Genomic DNA, 15,732 nt, shown 5'->3' on the forward strand with positions numbered 1-15,732 from the left:
AAAGACAGCCTTCAGAATGGGAGAAAATAATAGCAAATGAAGCAACCGACAAACAACTAATCTCAAAAATATACAAGCAACTCCTACAGCTCAACTCCAGAAAAATAAACGACCCAATCAAAAAATGGGCCAAAGAACTAAATAGACATTTCTCCAAAAAAGACATACAGATGGCTAACAAACACATGAAAAGATGCTCAACATCACTCATTATCAGAGAAATGCAAATCAAAACCACTATGAGGTACCATTTCACACCAGTCAGAATGGCTGCGATCCAAAAGTCTACAAATAATAAATGCTGGAGAGGGTGTGGAGAAAAGGGAACCCTCTTACACTGTTGGTGGGAATGCAAACTAGTACAGCCACTATGGAGAACAGTGTGGAGATTCCTTAAAAAACTGGAAATAGAACTGCCTTATGACCCAGCAATCCCACTGCTGGGCATACACACTGAGGAAACCAGAAGGGAAAGAGACACGTGTACCCCAATGTTCATCGCAGCACTGTTTATAATAGCCAAGACATGGAAGCAACCTAGATGTCCATCAGCAGATGAATGGATAAGAAAGCTGTGGTACATATACACAATGGAGTATTACTCAGCCATTAAAAAGAATACATTTGAATCAGTTCTAATGAGGTGGATGAAACTGGAGCCTATTATACAGAGTGAAGTAAGCCAGAAGGAAAAACATAAATAAAGTATTCTAACGCATATATATGGAATTTAGAAAGATGGTAACAATAACCCTGTGTATGAGACAGCAAAAGAGACACTGATGTATAGAACAGTCTTATGGACTCTGTGGGAGAGGGAGAGGGTGGGATGATTTGGGAGAATGACATTGTAACATGTAAAATATCATGTAAGAAACGAGTTGCCAGTCCAGGTTCGATGCACGATACTGGATGCTTGGGGCTAGTGCACTGGGACGACCCAGAGGGAGGGTATGGGGAGGGAGGAGGGAGGAGGGGTCAGGATGGGGAACACATGTATACCTGTGGTGGATTCATTTTGATATTTGGCAAAACTAATACAATTATGTAAAGTTTAAAAATAAAATAAAATTAAAAAAAAAAAAAAAAAAAGAATAAGGAAACGTGTTCAGAAATCTAACAACTAAATGAGGGTGGCCAAAGAGAAGCATAAAATATTGTGGTTCTGCTTGTCAAAAAGCTTGTTAAGGACATTAACATGTTCAACATGCAATTTACCTACAGCATGTGCTAGAGCACACAGGCAAAGCAGGAAAAGAAGCAAGCCCGTGGACAGGAGGGCACCTGTGGCCTGTAGACACACGCGCGTAGGGGAAGAAAAGTAGCAAGAGGTAGACGGAGAGGGTTTGTTTTTATTAAAAATAATGAGAATAGTGAATTATTGGATTAAAATATAAATTTATATCTAATATGACTTTCTTTAGCTGAATATCTGTTCTAAAAGTCTTCGTCTGAGAAAAAAATAATAAACTTTTGATGAAACTATGTGCTTATTTTGTTGGCATAGTTTACTGACAGATGTATAAACATACCATCTTAAGTGAATTAATAATTGTCTTGATTGAGTCATTTTATTAAGCTGAATTTTCACATCACAGTTTTCAAAAGGATACAATAGCCATAGTACAAGGAAAATGGAGGGAAAATAATATAATAATTTTTAAATTTTTCATCCATGACTACCAACATTCACCTTTTTTAAAAAATGCACTGAGCTAGCAATAACATTGTATATTTTTCTGTTTGCAGTTGCTTTAAAATAAGCCAATGCTGCTTATTAATTCCCTTTAAATGGTTTATAGTCTTATATAAGTTTCATATCATTGTTACTGTTTAGTCACTAGGTCATGTCCAACTCTTGCAACCCCGTGGACTATATGGCCCACCAGGCTCCTCTGTCCATTGGATTTCCCAGGCAAGAACATTAGAGTTGGTTGCCACTTCCTTCTCCAGGGGCTCTTCCTGACCCAGGGATAGCACCCATATCTCCTGCATTGGCAGATGGATTCTTTACCACTGGAACCACCAGGGAAATCCAAGTCTCGTGTGTACAATGTTATATTTCCACTTCTGTATACAGTACAGTGCATTCATCACTGACAGTTTAGTTTCTACTCATCACCATACAGTGTACTTCCTTTAACCATTTCACCCTGCCCCTAGCCCTCTTCACCTCTAAAAACCACTATTCTGTTGTCTCTATTTGTGTATTTGCTTTTATTTGGTTTGGTTTATTCAGCCATAAAGAGAATTAAAATTTGCCATTTACCATAACATGCATGGACCCAGAGGGTATTATGCTAAGTAAAATAAGTCAGAGAAAGAAAGACAAATACTGCATATTTTCAATTACAAGTGGAATAAAACAATAAAACAAATAAATGAATGTAACAAAATTGAAACAGACTCACAAATGCAGAGACCAAACTATTGGTCACTAGTGTGGAAAGGCCAAGGAAAAGGGGCAAGATAGAGGAAGGAGGTTAAGTATGAACTAGGATATAATACAGAGCACATGGAATAGAGCCAATATTTTATAAGCTTAAAATGAGTATAATCTGGAAATCTATTGAATCACTGTTGTATACCCAAAACTAATATAATATTGCAAATCAACTGTACTTCAATGCAAAATAATAAAATGAATAAAATAAAGAGTATTAGTAGCCAAGCCATGCCTTGGACCCAAGACAACCCTTGAATCTACACTGAGTGGTTCCTAAGACTATGATCTGCATTGTTGTTCAGCCTCTCGGTCATGTCCAACTGCAACACACCAGGCTTCCTTGTCCTTCACCGTCTCCCAGAGCTTACTCAAACTCATGTCCGTTGAGTCCGTGATGCCATCCCACCATCTCATCCTCTGTCGTCCCCTTCTCCCCCTGCCCATAATCTTTCCCAGCATCAGGGTCTTTTCAAATGAGTCAGCTCTCCTCATCAGGTGGCCAATGTATTGGAGCTTCAGCATCAGTCCTTCCAATGAATATTCAGGGTGGGTTGGCTTTAAGTATATTTAGATCATATTTAATTTAACAAAATTTTCAACTTCACCTCATCAAGGGTTCACATTGAAGTAAAAGATACATGCATAGACCATGTGTAGAAGAACTGGATCAACAGGGGCCTGTTCATCAACAGAGGCAACTCTGAGAGGAAGGCGTAGTGTTGTGCATGGAGGACAGGCTCTGGGGTGAGGTACACACCAGGCTTCCATTATCTCCCTTAAGGCATTGTGAAAGTGAAAGTGAAATTGAAGTCGCTCAGTCATGCCCAACTCTTGGTGACCCCATGGACTGTAGCCTACCAGGCTCCTCCATCCATGGGATTCTCCAGGCAAGAACAGTGGAGTGGGTTGCCATGCCCTCTCCAGAGAATCTTCCTGATCCAGGGATGGAACCCATGTCTCTTATATCTCCTGCATTGGCAGCCAGGTTCTTTAGAACTAGAGCCACCTGGAAAGCTCTCAATTGGACCAGGCATATGTCCAAATCCACTAGAGAAAGAAATGGCAGCCCACTCCAGTATTCTCGCCTGGGGGATCCTGTGGACAGAGGAGAACTGGCGGGTTATAGTCCATGGGGTAGCAAGGAGTCGGACACGACTGAGCGAATAAACAGCAAACAGCATGTCCAAACCCATAGCGTGTAGAACACACAGAGAAAGCCAAGCTATAGAGTTTGGATGATTATTGTATCTTTTTAAAAATTCTGATGGCAACATGTTGATTTAACAAAAATGACTCAGTCAAGACAGAAACACTGATTCATTTAAAATATGATATTTATGTATCTCTCAACAAAATGCTCCAAAAGAGTAGACACTTTCATTTAAAAGACTATAATTTTTCCTTCTATTCAGAATATTAAAAGTTATTTCACAAAAGGAATAATTGCTATTAGACACAATTTTATACTGAATATCTCAACTAACAATTTAAATTATTTTTATCAAAAACTAGCCATGCTCCATTTACCTCTGACAAATTTCCCATTCCAGTGTGCACGTGCCCATAATAATGACAAATCAAATACATCAGTACATAATTAGTACATTACCACACGATGAATCAAATATCAGAAGTAAGTTTTGACAAACAGGTCCCAAATTTTCTAATGCTTTTCCTTAGCTATCATCATTCAGATATTGAATTTCTGAATATGTTTTCTTTTTACCAAAATCAGACTTTTGAAAAGATAAGAATGCCATCTCAGGAATTTAAATGCAGTGTGGGGATTAAAAAAATAACTTATTGCATGGGGAAAATCTGAGAGGAATTAATAAAGGTTCCTGTACTTACACCCCACTCCAGTACTCTTGCCTGGAAAATCCCATGGACGGAGGAGCCTGGTAGGCTGCAGGCCCTGGGGTCGCTAAGAGTCGGACACGACTGAGCGACTTCACTTTCACTTTTCACTTTCATGCATTGGAGGAGGAAATGGCAACCCACTCCAGTGTTCTTGCCTGGAGAGTCCCAGGGACAGTGGGGCCTGGTGGGCTGCGGTCTATGGGGTCGCACAGAGTCAGACACGACAGAGGCGACTTAGCTGCAGCAGCAGCAGCAGCAGCAGTACTTACTGGGCTTCCCAGTGATAAAGAATCCACCTGCCAATGCAAGAAACAGAGATGTGAGTTCAATCTCTGGGTCAAGAAGATCCCATCTTAGGAAATGGCAACCCACTCCGGTATTGTTGCCTGGAAAATTCTGTGGGCAGAGGAGCCTGGTGGGCTGCAATCCGTGGACATGACTGAGCCACTGAGCACACACACTGGGCATACTGCAATGCCAGAATCTGTAGAAAATGTTGCCTTCTCAATGACTTTCTTGAATGCACCCTTAACCTCCATGTTCCCCAGACTATACCCCACAGAGGTCAGCATGGGGGTGAGCACAGAGTAGAACACAGATGACACTTTGTCTGGGTCTGTGGAGTGCCTGGAGCTGGGCTGTAAGTCCATGAAGATGACGGTCCCATAGAAGATGGAGACGGCAGTGAGGTGGGAAGCGCAGGTGGACAAAGCCTTTTGGTGCCCTGAGCTGAGTGCATCTTCAAGGTTACAAATGTTAATTGATGCCTTTGAACTGTGGTGTTGGAAAAGATTCTTGAGAGTCCCTTGGTCTGCAAGGAGATCCAACCAGTCCATTCTGAAGGAGATCAGCCCTGAGATTTCTTTGGAGAGAATGATGCTAAAGCTGAAACTCCAGTACTTTGGCCACCTCATTGGAAAAGATTCTGATGCTGGGAAGGATTGGGGACAGGAGGAGAAGGGGACAACAGAGGATGAGGTGGCTAGATGGCATCACTGACTCAATGGATGTGAGTCTGGGTGAACTCCGGGAGTTGGTGATGGACAGGGAGGCCTGGTGTGCTGCGATTCATGGGGTCGCAAAGAGTCGGACACGACTGAGTGACTGAACTGAACTGAACTGAACTGAATAGATAGGGAAATCAATATAATCAGAAGAGCAAAAGAGACATTAAAGTTCATGATGAAAACAAGAACCACTTCACTAATGTGCTTATGAGACCTAGAGAGAGCCAGGACAGCTGGAACCTCACAAAGTGATGGGCTATGTTGGACTTGCATAAAGAAGGACCAAATATGTCCCCAACATGGAAAGAAGCATTCAGAAAACTACAGACATAGGATCCCATGGTCAGAGGTGCGCACACATGTGTTGTCGTGGTGGTGGTGTTATGCAAGGGCTTGTGTACTGCTGTGTGGCAGTCATAAACCACTGAGGCCAAAAGGCAAGGTTCCACACTTGCAAAGGCTACAAAAAAGAAGATTTGAGCAGCTCGGGCATTGTAGGAGATGATCTTATCTCCAGTGAGTAATCCAGCCATTACTACAGGATGACAGCTGAGGAGTAACCAGAGTTCGCCAGAAACAGGTTACTGAAGAAACGTGCGTAGGATTGTGCAGACAAGAGTCCAAGAGAAGCAGTGTGATCATTCCCAGGTTTCCAACCTCATGGGTGAGGTAAAGGATAGCAAACATGATAAACAGGAGGACCTACAGTCCTGGGGCACTCTTAGTCAAAGGAGGATGACCTGTGTCACCTCTCTCTTGGTCTCCACCAGTGCTATTTGGGAATTAGGAGAGGTACTGCAGTAGTGAGGAATAAAGGGGGAAAGTGACAAGCAAAAAAGACATTGCAATGAAATTTAAATGCACTAGCATTAGCAATTTCTACTTCAAAAGTATCCTGGTCTTGAAATGTCATGTATGAAACGAGATGCCAGTCCAGGATCAGTGCACGATGCTGGATGCTTGGGGCTGGTGCGCTGGGAAGGCCCAGGGGGATGGTATGGGGAGGGGGGAGGGAGGAGGGTTCAGGATGGGGAGCATGTGTATATCTGAAATTAAAAATTTAATTAAAAAAAAAAAAAGTATCCTGGTCTAATATTAAGAGCTTCACATGTAACTGTGTGTGTGAGTATGTGTGTGCTTCTGTGTGTGTTTATGTGTACAATGTGTAGTACTATTATTTTTATTTTGCTATTAAAGGAGTTAGAGACTTGAGAGATTATATGATATTCTACAATTCTATTGCTAGTCTAAAAATTCAAGACTGAAGCCTAATTTTCATCTAATCAAAATCCAGGGGCTTTTAGTCACCTCACTGTCAACACATATAAAGGTACCAATAAATATAAGGCTGGTAAAAGGTTAAATTGCTGCTAGATCTTGCTAATTTATTTATTTCCTTTTGGTCTCTGTGTACTTTAAAGAATAGTCCCTTCACACTTATCCTTTTTTTAACTTTAATGAGAGACCAACTGTTAATGAACAAGAAAAAAATATCGCTACCTGCTCAATCAGAGCACCATCTGTCTTATTTTTTATTCTTCTTCTTTAGGGAAGCAACAGGAGGGTTTATAAGTACCATTAAATTTCTCACCAATGGAAATTTGGATATTAAGACTCCAATCTCAAATCACTATTTTGGAAAAAAGTTTCAAAACATCATTTCTATGCTCAAAAAACTCATAGTATGTATAGGTTTCCCATTGTTTTTGCATGAATTACACTTTTCACTAATAGTGTTTATGGAATAATTATCTCACTTCTTGAAGAGAAGGGACAGTCAATCCTGAATAGTGAGTGTGAAATCAGAAGTTCAGCCATGAAATAATGCCTAAGTAATGATAAAGAAGCTGAACTGTAGGTAGTGGTCAAACGACTCCAAGGACCTTAAGACAGTGAAAGATCAGGATGAAACACTAACAAGGACCCAGGAACCAGGACTAACAGGGACCCAAGAACCCAGGTTCAAGTCCCAAATCCACCATTAATCCTTGCTGTGCTCTTGGAGGCGTCACCTTCTCCTAGTTTGTAAAATAAACATGTGAAATTACTCCTCCCATGTAGCTTACAGAATGGTGTCTGTAAATAGCAAATAAGGGAAGGTCTACTGAAAAACTCAGTAGAGAGGGTTACCATTTTAGAGTTATTCAACATAACTTTTATCTTGAGGTGATTTCCTTGGCAATAATGTAGGCTCATAGCAATTCCTCAGGTAGGAGGGAGACCTGTGTGCAAGGACAATGATTAACATTCGGGTGAGTGTATGATAACCAAGGAGCTTGGCATGCAGTCAAGTCCCTCTAAATTGATGTTGCTTGGAGTGTTGTTGGTATTTCAGAGGCTGGTATAAGGGAACCAGGAGTGAGTTACAGAGACATGGAGCTCTCCGGGGGTGCCCCCATGGGACCATCTGCAGCTCCTCACCCCAGCTTCCCAGGGAAGAAGTAACTGAACACCCTGTGGAGACCTGACTGCATATGAGTGTGCATGCATATTTTGGTATTACTTGCCATTCTTTTTTTTTTTTCTTTAAATGCATAATTGCAAAACTGCAAAATCCACAAATTTGTGTGTATTATTCCAATAATTTAAATATGTATAGCTATCTAACCATTTATAGAACACTTCTACCATGTAAATGAAACCCACGGTTCTTTGTGGTCCACTCTTTCTCCTAGCCACTGCCCCTGGAAACTACTTAATTGTTTTCTGTATATAATTTTTTAGCAGTACTCCATTTTTTGGACATTACAGATTGTTTGTTACTCAGCTGAGGAGCATTATGTTGGTTTAGTGTTTGGTGATTATGAATAAAGCTGATCTAAACATATACCCTAAAGAGTTTTTCTGCAAATATAGGTTTTTATTTCATTTAAGTAAGTATCTGTGAGAAAGATAGCTTGGCCATACAGTAAATATACACTTAATTGAAAAAGAACGTCAAACGGTTTTCTGAATTTGTTCAACTAGATGGTTCCCACCTGCAATGCATTCCACTTGTGTCATATCTTTCCCAGGGCTCGGTATTTTATTGTGTTTTAAAATTTAATTCTTGTCTCATATCTTTTCTTGCTTTTTCACAAAGATGTCTCAAAGAAATCTCATAAAATCCTCTTTAAAATCCACATTTGCCTTACCACCACAGCTCTGTCCTAGGAACTTTCTTTCAACAAAGGAATTAGATCCATGATTTCGTCTGACCTTTTGCCTCTGATCTCACAACCCACTCCAGTACTCTTGCCTGGAGAATCCCATGGAGGGAGGAGCCTGGTAGGCTACAGTCCATGGGATCACAAAGAGTTGGACACAACTGAGCAGCTTCACTCACTCACACTCCACCAAAAGACATCACACATTTTTTAGTGCAGCAAATCTAGTGGTCACGCATTTGTTCTATGCATGGAGATGGCGTCACCCTAAATTTAAGTAATTTATTTAACTCCTCCAAACTCTAGTTTCTCATCTGTAAAGAGGGAGATGATAGCACATAATCATCAAAAGATTTTTAGGAGGATCATGAGATGACATCTATACCAAGGGGAGTACAATTTCCAGGAATATCAGGTGTCCCTTAAGGTTAAATATTACTCTTTTCTTATTCTCAACATTTGGTATAGGAAGTTTCACAAATATACTGGTACTCAAACATTCGATTAGCTTTCCCTCACATGTGACTGCTCCACTGCAACTCAGCAGAGATATTTACTAATTGTAGACGATGGACTTTGGAAAAACGCGTCATGTCAGGGTGGGTGAAAGCATATACCTAACACACTAGTTGTCTCTTCTCCTGACAGACTGAGGAGGCTCAATTTTGTAGCTCAATTTGCTGCTGTGGATGATGACACCTTCATTAACCGACATCTTTTAGTGACCACATTCAGAAGTGCTCTTTTTCACAAAGCAAACTGTAATGGACATAGTAGCATAATGAGAAGCAAATCTGTGAGAGGCTGAATAATGTCTCCAAAGAAATGAGCCCCTAATATCTTGGACCTTTATATGGCTACTGTTATGGACTGAATCATGTCCGTCCTCCCCAAATTTAACATAGTGAAGATATAGCCCTTAATGTGACTGTTTCAGAGACAGGGATGACAAAGAGGTAATGAAATTATGTAAGGTCACAACAGTTGGGCCTTAATCCAATAGAACTTCTGCCTTATAAGTAGAGGGAAAAGTATCAGAGCTCTCTTTCTCTACCACGTGAGGGCACAGTGAAAAGACTGGCATCTGCAAGCCACAGAGTGAGTCCTCACCAGGAATTGAACTGCCCAGCACTTTGACCTTGCAATTCCCAGCCTCCAGTAATGTAAGAAAAGTAGTGTCTATTGTTAAGTCACCCAGCCTGCGGCATGAAGTTATGGAAGTCCACGCTGACTAATGCAGTTATCTTCTGTGACAAACACTTTGCAGCTGTGATTAAGTTAACAGTATTTACATGGGAAATTAACCCAGATTATTCAGTGGGTCCTAAATGCAATAGCCAGTGTTCTTAAAAGAGATAAGGCAGGAAAAATGGCAAATTAAGGAATTGCACAGAAACACCAAAAGAGCAAGCAGAAATCTTCAGAATCAAATTTTTGTCATAACTCTGAAAAGTGTTCAAAGGTTTATAGCAATTAACAAACACTGTGGTTTTTTCAGTGGTCATGTATGGATGTGAGAGTTGGACTGTGAAGAAAGCTGAGCACCAAAGAATTGATGCTTTTGAACTGTGGTGTTGGAGAAGACTCTTGAGGGTCCCTTGGACTGCAAGGAGATCCAACCAGTCCATTCTAAAGGAGATCAGTCTTGGGTGTTCATTGGAGGGACTGATGCTAAAGCTGAAGCTCCAATACTTTGGCCATCTCATGCGAAGAGTTGACTCATTGGAAAAGACCCTGATGCTGGGAGGGATTGGGGGCAGGAGGAGAAGGGGACGACAGAGGATGAGATGGCTGGATGGCATCACCGACTCAATGGACATGAGTCTGAGTGAATTCTAGGAATTGGTGATGGACAGGGAGGCCTGGCATGCTGCAATTCATGGGGTTGCAGAGTCGGACACGACTGAGGGGCTGAACTGAACTGAACTGAAATCATTAAAATCATGACTTAATCATGGAGTTTCAGTCAGTTCACTCAGTCAGTCGTTTCCAAGTCTTTGTTACCCCGTGGACTGCAGCACGCCAGGCTTCCCTGTCCGTCACCAACTCCCAGAGCTTGCTCAAATGCATGTCCATCTACTTGGTGATGCCCTCCAAGCATCCCATCCTCTGTCATCCCCTTCTCCTCCCACCTTCAATCTTGCCCAGCATAAGGGTCTTTTCCAATGTGTCAGCTTTTCATATCAGGTGGCCAAAGTAATGGAGTTTTAGCTTCAGCATCAGTCCTTCCAAAGAGCACCCAGGGCTGATCTCCTTTAGAATGGACTGGTTGGATCTCCTTGCAGTCCAAGGGACTCTCAAGAGTCTTCTCCAACACCACAGTTCAAAAACATCAATTCTTTGGTGCTCAGCTTTCTTTATAGTCTAACTCTCACACCCATATATGACCACTGGGAAAACCATAGCTTTGACTAGAATCTATTCCCAAATTAATATTTTTATCTTTGGTGTTTCTACACTTTAAGGCCACTTTGTGCAATTTAAAAAGTATTGGCCTCTCTTCCCCTAGTCACCTTCAAAATTAACTTCTAAAACCTCAGGAACAGTACGGAGATCGAAGCCCTCAGTATGGCAGCACAATTGGCTGTAGTATGTGTTAGGGTACAACTGAATCAGGTATTCCTGGTGGTCTTATGCACTTTAATTTCTGTTATATTGAGACTTAAGAGGATGAAGAAGAGATCTACTTAATAACACTTAGGGCAGGAATATCTGCATTTTTCCGTTTGTTTTCTCACTGTTTTACCTCTGCAGACATCTTCCTGTGCAGATCACTACTTCAAAGATGCCAAATGTTAATTAAAATATTGACTTCTGAAATTCATTATCAGCAAAGTTATGAATGTTGTTCTGTTTCTAATTAACCTTAGCAAGTGTACATAATGTCATAATCTGATAGTATTTGACAGTACTTATGTATACGATGTTTCATAAGCATTTTTAATAAGATTTGTATTTTTAAATTTAGTATATAATAAAAAGATGTGTTTGAGTGTCAAAAAAAAAGAATTTAATTAAATATAGAATAAAGGTTTAAAGGAATATTGAGAATCCTTTTTCAACAAATAGAGAATATCAACAAGATATTATAAATGGAACCAATAGATTTGGAGTTGAAAAGTATAATAAATGACAGTTAAATGTAGTCATACAATAAATATAGGATAGGGATGTGTTAGTAATCTTTATTGCTATAATCATTTCACTATATGTAGAATAAATCTTTGTGTTTATACCTTACATTTATATAATTTTATTTTCAAATTAAATTAAAAATAAATACAAAGATCAAACTTTTTAGATGCTAGAGAAAATATCTAGTTAAGACTGAAATAATAAAATACTATAGATTATACAATAAGCATTTATCTCTTGCACTTCCAAAAGCTGAGAAGTCCAAGATCAAGTAGCTGGTCAATTTATATCTGAAAAGAGCATTCTTTTAGTCTTACAGATGACCAACTTGCTACATCCTCACATGGTGAAGAAAGAGAGCTCTTAATGTCTCTTCCTTTCTTTTTAAGGGCATTTCAGTTCAGTTCAGTTCAGTCGCTCAGTCATGTCCGACTCTTTGTGACCCCATGAACTGAAACACACCAGGCCTCCCGCTCTATTACCAACTCCCAGAGTTTACTCAAACTCATGTCCATTGAGTCGGTGATGCCATCCAACCATCTCATCCTCTGTTGTCCCCTTCTCCTCCCACCTTCAATCTTGCCCAGCATCAGGGTCTTTTCCAGTGAGTCAGCTCTTCGCATCTGGTGGCCAGAGTAATGGAGTTTCAGCTTCAATATCAGTCCTTCCAATGAACATTCAGGACTGATCTCCTTTAGGATGGACTGGTTGGATCTCCTTGCAGTCCAAGGGACTCTAAAGAGTCTTCTCCAACACCACAGTTCAAAAGCATCAATTCTTCAGCGCTCAGCTTTCTTTATAGTCTAACTCTCACATCCATACATGACTACTGGAGAAAGCATAGCCTTGACTACACGGACCTTTGTTGGCAAAGTAATGTCTCTGCTTTTTAATATGCTGTCTAAGTAAGGGCATTTAGTCCCCCCTTATGAACCCCCCACCTTCAGGATGAAATCTGACTCTAAGTGCCTGCCAATGCCGCAGCTCCAGATGCCATGGCACTGTGTCTTAGGACTTCAAATTATGAACTGGGAGGAGGACACACAAGAAATTCAATCTGCTGCAGAGGGAAACATAACAGAGAAACAATAGTAATTGTCCTAAATCAGTTTTCTTATTTGAAAAAAATTGAAGTGATTATTCAGCAGCTTGATAGCTTAAAAAAATAGACAAAATAAATATCAATATCAATATCAATCTAGATTTCTATAGCCAGATAGACTACTATTTGAATGTGATGGCAAAATCAAACATTATCAGAGATACAAAAATCAAAAGTTAGTATAGTATCCACAGGTGCAGAAATTCAGTGAAAGTGCTTCAGCAGGAGGTAAGAGAGTAATTCATCAGATTGGGGCATTTGGAAGAGGAGTAGAGCATACTTTGTTCCTTCTTTTTCTTCACTCTTACCTCCAGCAAAGGTGTCTTTGATCTTCTATCCTGCTTTATTTATGTAGAAAAAGTAATGGGATAGGTACTGCCCACCCATCAAAGGAGAGACCACTAGTCCTAGGATAAATATTAGGTTAGATTTTCCCTAAGCAGACCCAGAGTCAAGGACTGTATTTCAGAAAATTCCCTGAGGGTCCAGTGGTTAGGACTCTGCACTTTCACTGCTGGGGTCCCAGGTTCAATCCCTGGTTGGGGAAACTAAGATACCACAAACTGACTGATGTGGCTAAAAAAAGGAGAGGGGGGATTTCATTTCAAATAGTTGTATTTTAGAGTTAACAGAAGAAAGCACTGAGTGAGTAGCAAGCAAGTGAACCAGGACCAGAAACTTGGCCAACACAGGCGTCATGAGCGAGTGTGTTACCTGTGTGGACAACTAGGGCTCAGTTACACCCGGGTCACTTGAAGACAGTATAGACCTGTCGAGTGTGTTACCTGTGGACAACTGTGTTACCTGTGTTACCTGTGGACAACTAGGGCTCAGTTACACCTGGGTCACTTGAAGACAGTATAGACCTGTCTCAGAGTTTTACTACCTGAAAGATGAAGAATTGGAGGGATTTATCACTCTGCTTCTACCTGCCAACTACTGATGCCTGCCACCAGAGAAATTATATGGCTCATACATAGACTGAACATATTCTAGCAGCAAAAATAAGCCCTCATTGTAAGAGCTGGTACTCTACACAGACAAAATGATTGCCATGGGTTTGTAGATAGGGCACCACTAGCCTATACAAGAGGGTAACTCCAGATCGAAAGAAGCCTATCTTCCTAGAGATCTAAACCAAAATTTTAAATTATCAGTATTAAAGTTGATTTAATTCCCATCTTTCTTCTCCCTGTGCCATATCTGTGTGTTCACTGCAAACCCATAAAAGAAATCAATTTATTGTTTGTCAGCCTCCTAACACTTGCAGTAGCCTGATCTTTGGCTAGAATATTTAAAAGAAGGAAAGGTGAAAAAGGAAAATGTTTTGTCCATAAAAACAAAATAAAATTTTAGTAGAGACTCTGATTCTAGGAAAGATTAAAGGCAGGAGGAAAAGGAGATGACAGAGGATGAGATGGTTGGATAGTATAACTGACTCAATAGACATGAGTTTGAGCAAGCTCCCGGAGTTGGTGATGGACAGGGAAGCCTGGTGTGCAGCAGTCCATGGGGTCACAAAGAGCTGGACACAACTGAGCGACTGAAGTGAACTGAACTGATAGTTCAAATCTCAACAGTCACAGTAAATTAAATGGATTAAATCTGCTGTTCATGTACATAAATTACATCTTAATAAAATATGGGGGGGGGGGGGTGACATGAGTTTCTGAAAAATGCATCCGTGTGCTCCTCAACATACCAAGCTATGTCCCTGTGGGCAGTTGAATTGTTTCTTCCCCAGATAAGTGAGGAAAGAAAAATTGACTGCTCTCATAGGACACCTGCTCCCCCAAGAGCAATGTACCTTTATAATTTTCTCCTGGCTCCCATTTATTAGTCTCTAAAATCTTATGATGACTCCACATGGCATTAGTTTTTAAAGGCTAGACTGAGCAGAGGCCATTTGTTCACTATTTATTTAGGTGAATGCTAATACATTTTAGTCAACACATTGGCCTTTCCTTAAGCTATTTATAGAGAGTCTTTAAAGATAGCAGGGGAAATACCCTATGGTAAAAATTCTATTAATTCTTGTTTAAAGGAAGAGGTCTAAGGTCTTTTATAGACCAACTCTCATTTACTCTTTTTTTTTAAATTTAAATTTATTTATTTTAATTGGAGGCTGCTGCTGCTAAGTCGCTTCAGTCGTGTCCAACTCTATGCGACCCCATAGACGGCACCCCACCAGGCTCCCCCGTCCCTGGGATTCTCCAGGCAAGAACACTGGAGTGGGTTGCCATTTCCTTCTCCAATGCATGAAAGTGAAAAGTGAAAGTGAAGTCGCTCTGTCATGTCTGACTGTTAGTGACCCCATGGACTGCACCCTATCAGGCTTCTCCATCCATGGGATTTTCCAGGCAAAAGTACTGGAGTGGGGTGCCATTGCCTTCTCCGAATTGGAGGCTAATTACTTTATACTATTGTATTGTTTTGCCATACATCAACATGAATCCGCCACGGGTGTACACGTGCTCCCCATCCTGAACCCCCCTACCACCTCCCTCCCCGTACCATCCCTCTGGGTCATCCCAGTGCACCAGCCCCAAGCATCCTGTATCCTGCACCGAACCTGGACTGGTGATCCGTTTCTTATATGATATTTACATGTTTCAATGCATTCATTTGCTCTTTATAGGTGAAATATTGCAAAGTATGTGGGAGTGACAATTTTATTATTTCTTTTTTAAATACCGTAAATAAAAAGGCTGATCTTGGCAGAAGATAAAGAACTCTTACAAATACTCAGAAAAACCCACTAGATGTGAGACTTGAACTCAAGCTTCCTAGCTCCATATTAATTATCTTTTCTTCATTTCTTTATGATTCAGGGACATTGGAACTTTTGAAGCAGATAGTGAGAGACAATCTCCCCAAATAATTTTGAGGATGACTTCTGACTTCAGATTCATATTTCAAGATTGCCTTTTCCTTTTCTCAAAGAACATGGTAAGCTCCTATATTCAATATTCATTTTTAGCGAAAAATGCAATTCATGCAGAAGCAGTCACACATTTTATGAGTTTCTGAGCTCAT

At 40.5% G+C, this 15,732-nt stretch overlaps 1 non-coding gene and 1 pseudogene across 1 annotated transcript; one reads left to right on the forward strand and one right to left on the reverse strand.

The window, feature by feature from the left end:
* Nucleotides 1–3,055: 3,055 nt before the first annotated feature.
* Nucleotides 3,056–9,174, reverse strand: LOC113905993 (annotated as a pseudogene).
* A 3,996-nt stretch (nt 9,175–13,170) lies between these two features.
* TRNAE-UUC lies at nt 13,171–13,243 on the forward strand. Its single transcript has one exon. It is a non-coding gene; the product is annotated as a tRNA-Glu (tRNA).
* Nucleotides 13,244–15,732: the final 2,489 nt, after the last annotated feature.

This window comes from Bos indicus x Bos taurus, chromosome 15, assembly GCF_003369695.1.
Source record: "Bos indicus x Bos taurus breed Angus x Brahman F1 hybrid chromosome 15, Bos_hybrid_MaternalHap_v2.0, whole genome shotgun sequence".
Taxonomy (NCBI): Eukaryota; Metazoa; Chordata; class Mammalia; order Artiodactyla; family Bovidae; genus Bos; species Bos indicus x Bos taurus.